The sequence below is a fragment of the Callorhinus ursinus genome, unplaced genomic scaffold, assembly GCF_003265705.2.
Source record: "Callorhinus ursinus isolate GAN/ISIS: 27379988/994484 unplaced genomic scaffold, GSC_fseal_2.0 scaffold28, whole genome shotgun sequence".
Classification (NCBI taxonomy): domain Eukaryota; kingdom Metazoa; phylum Chordata; class Mammalia; order Carnivora; family Otariidae; genus Callorhinus; species Callorhinus ursinus.
In genome coordinates, this window is record NW_027397090.1 from 10,761,901 (window position 1) to 10,767,900 (window position 6,000).

Below are 6,000 nucleotides of genomic sequence, written 5' to 3' on the forward strand. Positions count from 1 at the left end.
TACAGGTCAACAGCCAAATTCAAGAATATTATGTAGGTACTTATATCATAAGAGAGAACAAATTTCTGCAAATTTTTGAAATTTGAATTTGATATAATTTTCATATGTCATGGAATACTATTTTTTTCATTCTACTTGCAGGCAGTAGAAAAAGAGGCGATAAGCCGTAGTCCACCAACTGCAGATCCAAGCTAACAGGCGCTGCCTTGTTAAGCTGTATTAAATGATACTTTGCAAAAATAGATCGTCTTTGCTATTTTTTTTATTTTCTACTATTATTTAATAGCATCCTTGCTATTTTCAGCTTAGTTTGTAAATCCTTGCCCTCAAAGTGTTGGGCACCACAGTTACCACCATATGAATATTCAGAGGGAGGTCTGAAGCTGAGAAGCTTAAACTATTTCTCCAAGGAAACTGATACCTGGTCTCGGAGGGACCGGATTTAGGCGGCACCTGAGTCTTCCTAATGAGAGGAGCCTCCCGCGTTGGAGCAGAGCAGATAAGCCCTCCGGCCGTCTGGATTCCTGCCGCCCAGCTTCATGAGGATAACCTAGTCTTAAGATCTTTGGCACAATTTCCTGCTCCTCCCCTTTGCCTCATTTTACTCTTTTAAAAAAGTTAGGAGAGTTGCCAGGAGAAAAACTAAGGACTGTCACTATATCCAAATCAGAGGAAAGCTAAAAATAATGCTGGCTTGGTTTTGCTTTTTTTGTTTTGTTTTGTTTTTCTTCTCTCATTTTGCTACTTCCTACAAAGGAAAGAACACATCAGTGTCCTGCAATAGCTATTGGTTTAGAGGAAAGGAAACAGGGTTTCAGAATTAACCCGGTTCCTCTTACATAGCTGTGGTTGGTAAACAAACAATAAACAAATAAAGCATCTCTTAAACACCTAATATTTATCGATTTATTTGCTGTTTTTCACTAGATGCAGATGAACTTAATGGGAACATCTCTGAAAGGCCAGAAGCCAAAGGCCACCTCCATTAGGACAGAATATCAATATTCAAATATTGTATACCCTCTGTTAAGATGTAAAACCACTGTAAGGACATGAAATAATATTCTTTTCTTTTTTTTTTAAGATTTTTATTTATTTATTTATTTGACAGAGAGAGACACAGCGAGAGAGGGAACACAAGCAGGGGGAGTGGGAGAGGGAAAAGCAGGCTTCCCGAAGAGCAGGGAGCCCTATGTGGGGCTCGATCCCAGGACCCTGGGATCATGACCTGAGCCGAAGGCAGATGCTTAAAGACTGAGCCACCCAGGCACCCATGAAATAATATTCTTTCCTCCAGAATGCTGATGGTGGCTGGCAGGTGAAATAGATACATTTCAGTGTTTTTGGAGAGTGTGACTTTCATTTCAAAGGCTGTCAGTAATATTTTTCTGATTCCTTGTCTGGGACTATTAAAGCATACTGTTAGTAAGGCTTAACTTACAGCCCAGTCACTTGTACATCAGTTTCACCTCCCCCCACACAAAAGAAAACATTATTCAAAGCCTACAAGCTGGCCTTTTGAGAGGTGCATTGTTTTCTCCAAAATATACTATCAGGCAAGGAGTGGACGTTGAGCAAAACTAAAAAAAAAAAAATGTTGTGCAATGATTTTGTTGTAATAGTTTAGGAGACTGTCGAAATAACATCCTCTTGTCTTGACAATGGACATTTAAAAGTGACATTTGTGGCTTTAAGTTTTACTTTCTAACTTTTATAGTTGTAGAAAAGTGGCAAAATCTACAGGCACTTATGTGTGATTTCTGCAAGGTAAGTAAAAGACACAGAAACAAAAATAAAATACCTTCACCCTTCCTTCTTCTTCCTATTCATTCATATTCTTACAAAGAGTGTTTAGTTGCACTTAACACAAAAATATTGTGCGATCAGCAAAAGCCAGGTTTTCCCAATATCAAGCGAGTGTCTTCTGAGTCCTGTAGCTCTGTCTCTCCGTGAGCACCGTGGTTTCATTACGAAGGAAAGATTCATGAATCCTTTTCAGATCGATTTATTTTCCTCTTATGACTTTGCTGTTTCTGTTCTGGCCTGGAGTCCCAGTGTCAACTACTCTGAGTACACAGCAATACCTCTTCTCAAGCCACAAAGCCACTTCCATACCTACATCTCGACCACATAATCTTTTTTTTTTTTTAAGATTTTATTTACTTATTTGACAGAGAGAGGCACAGCGAGAGAGGGAACACAAGCAGGGGGAGTGCGAGAGGGAGAAGCAGGCTTCCCGCCGAGCAGGGAGCCCGATGAGGGGCTCGATCCCAGGACCCTGGGATCATGGCCTGAGCCGAAGGCAGATGCTTAACGACTGAGCCACCTAGGCGCCCCTCGACCACATAATCTTTTTAGGGAACTTCCTTCATATCAACATCCTTCGGCACACTTACTCCTACAGACTACCTTGATTTTAGTGACCCCTCCAAACTTACATGTATAATAATCTGAACTTCCCTGAATTAGTATGTGTATTACCCAACACACTTTCCACCCCCTGCTTTAATAACAGCAGAATCCCAATTTAAAAAAAAAAAGATTTTATTTATCTGACACACACACAGAGCACAAGCAGGGGGAGTGGCCGGCAGAAGGGAGAGGGAGAAGCAGGCTCCCAGCCGAGCAGGGAGCCTGATGTGGGGCTCGATCCCCATGACCTGAGCTGAAGGCAGACACTTAACCGACTGAACCACCCAGGCGCCCCTCAAATAAAATATTTTAAATCTAAAATTTTGATTCTGCTTTACTTAATATAAAAGACAGGTTATGGGTCACAATGATAGTTCATGCAAAACTTGGCAAGACAGAATCTTATCGACCCCAGAGTTTTTAGAAGTCAAAGCACTGCTCTGTTTATTATGTTGCTCAGTAAATAATAAAGTGAATGTTTACATTCTGGTGACCACAGAAGCACAACGCACAAAGAGCACTGGCCAGGTAGGGCAAAGATCTGAATATGCTCTGTCGCTGTTAGGATAGATTTATCATACATGTGCTCTGTTGTTGTTGTATTAATTTTTCTTGTCAATGTTTACTAAAAAAGAGCAAGTAGCTCTCCAGGTGAGTCAATTGTTAACTTCAAAGTTATTTAACCTTCCGGAATGTAACCTTTAACTTTAAAGCATGTCATGACCTTATCAACATGTTTGTTGAAGGAAATCTTAATTGTTTAATTATCTATGGGATATAGAGATTACAGGGAATTAAATGTTTTCAGTTAAGCTGTATATGAATTTACCACGCTTGTGATTAATAAAAAATCCACCATCTTTTAGTGTAGATTCTCTTATTAATCAGAATGCTCCAGTCACTCTTTTTTGTCCAACTTTTTCTTGGAGGCTATTCAAAATAAAGGTGTTTCTAGCAGTTTCATATGTAAATAAAATGCAAAATCTTATCCGACCATAGTATTCCAACATATGAATGAGCCAAATTTATTGAGCTATACCCCTACAGGTGGATAGTTAGGGTGTTTCCAACATCTTACCTTTAGAACAATTCCTTTCAGTAGAATTTCTAGGTCAAAAGGCATATGCAATTAATATTTTGATAGATATTTTATAATTTGTCTTTCATAAAAAGGTTGTTGATATAAATCTTATTTATTTTAAAAAAGTTTAACTTTCAGGGGCGCCTGGGTGGCTCAGTCAGTTAAGTATCTGACTTTAGGCTCAGGTCATGATTTCGGGTTTTAAAGATTTTAAAATAAAAAAAAATACTATCTTTGACTAATACAAGAGTCACTAAAAGGATGTGTTGTTAAATAGAAAAAGAAAAACAGAATACTATGTATAGTACTGCTCTATAAGGAGGGGAGGAACAAGAAGGAGAAAATAGTTAATATAATAATATTTATTTTTAGTACTTCATTTAAAAACATCTCTACATTGACTTATTGCTTTCTTAGCAGTTGAATTTGGTAGAATTTGGCTCATCACTTCACCATTCATTTCTTAACTATCCACTGCCATTTTCCAAGCTGAAAGGTAAAACTTCATTTTAACTTTTTAACATTTCATTTAAAAATATTTCTAAATAACTTACAGAAGTTACAGAAACAGGAGTACCTCAGTGGCTCAGTTGGTTAAGCACCTGCCTTCAGCTCAGGTCATGACCTGGGGTCCTGGGATTGAGCCCTACATCGAGCTCCCTGCTCAGTGCAAGTGGGCTCCTCCCTCTTCCTCTGCCCCTCCCCCCTCCACTCATGCTCGCTCTCGCTCTCACTATCTATCTCTCAAATAAATAAATAAATAAAATCTTTAAAAAAAAAACTCAAATAAAATCTTAAAAAAAATGCAGAGATTCTCACAAACTCTTCATTCTGCTTCCCCTAATTCTAATATCTCACACAATCATAGTGCAATTATCAAAAGCAGGAGAACACAATACTATTAACCAATCTGCAGACATTATGCAAATTTTGCTGGTTGTCCCACTAACATTCATTTTCTGGACCAGGATCCAATATAGGATCTTACATTACACTTAGTTATCACATCTCTTTAATCTACTTATTCTGGGGCATTGCTCAGTGTCTTTCATGACTTCCACACTTTGAAATAGTACTTGGTCAGTTATTTTGTAGAATGTCCCTCAACTCAGGTTTGTTTTATGCTTACTCAGGATTAAATTCAGGTTATTTTGTAGAATGTCCCTCAACTCAGGTTTGTTTTATGCTTACTCAGGATTAAATTCAGGTTATGCATTTTGGGCTGGAATATCACAAACTGATATTATATCCTCTGTGCATCACTTCAGAAAGTATATGATATCCATACATCCCTTTACTGGTGATATTATCTTTTTTTTTTTAAGATTTTGTTTATTTATTTGACAGAGAGAGACACAGCGAGAGAGAGAACACAAGCAGGGGGAGCGGGAGAGGGAGAAGCAGACTTCCCACCGAGCAGGGAGCCCGATGCGGGGCTTGATCCCAGGACCCTGGGATCAACCTGAGCTGAAGGCAGATGCTCAACGACTGAGCCACCCAGGGGCCCCTGGTGATATTATCTTTGATCACTTGGTTAAAATGGTGTCAGCCAGGTTTCTCCACCATAAAGTAACTATTTTTCCCATTATAGTTAATAAGTATCTAGGGAGGAGATACTTTGAGACCATGTAAATATCTTATTTCTCATCATATTTTAACCCACTAATTTTATCATCCATTATTCTTTTAAAGTTACGGCTGGGGCACCTGAGTGCCTCAGTCAGTTAAGCGTCTGCCTTCGGCTCAGGTCATGACTCCGGGGTCCTGGGATAGAGTCCCACCTTGGGCTCTCTGCTCAGTGGGGAGTCTGCTTCTCTCTCTCCCTCTGCTCCTCCCCCAGCTTGTGCTCTCTCTGAAATAAATAAATAAAATCTAATAAAATAAAATAAAATAAAATTACAGCTTTATTAAAGTGTAATTGACCTAGCATAAAATTCACCCATTTTAAGTGTATAATTAAAGAGTTTTAATTCATTTATACAGTTGTGCAACAATGATTAAAATCTAGTTTTAGAACACTTCCATCATCCCCCAAAACGGTCTGTGGACAATCAATCTTCTCTCTATCTTGGGCCCCAGGCAACCATTGATCTACTTTCTGTCTTTATTTATACAATACTGTAATTTTTCTCATTTATTTGCTTGACCCTTTACCCTTGTTCATGTGCACATTAACAGATGTAGACACTGTATGTACGCCTGGGTGGCTCAGTCGGTTAAGCGTCTGCCTTCGGCTCAGGTCATGATCCCGGGGTCCTGGGGTCGAGCCCCACAGCGGGCTCCCTGCTCCATGGGAAGCCTGCTTCTCCCTTTCCCACGCCCCCTGCTTGTGTTCCCTCTCTTGCTGTGTCTCTCTGTCAAATAAATAAATAAAATCTTAAAAAAAATAAAAATAAGTAAAAATAAAAAATAAAATTACTTTCATCCAGAGCCAACTTTACTAACCCAATGCAATATAATTTCAGAGATACTGGGTCTCTCCCACACCCTGCAGAGAGGATGAAAAA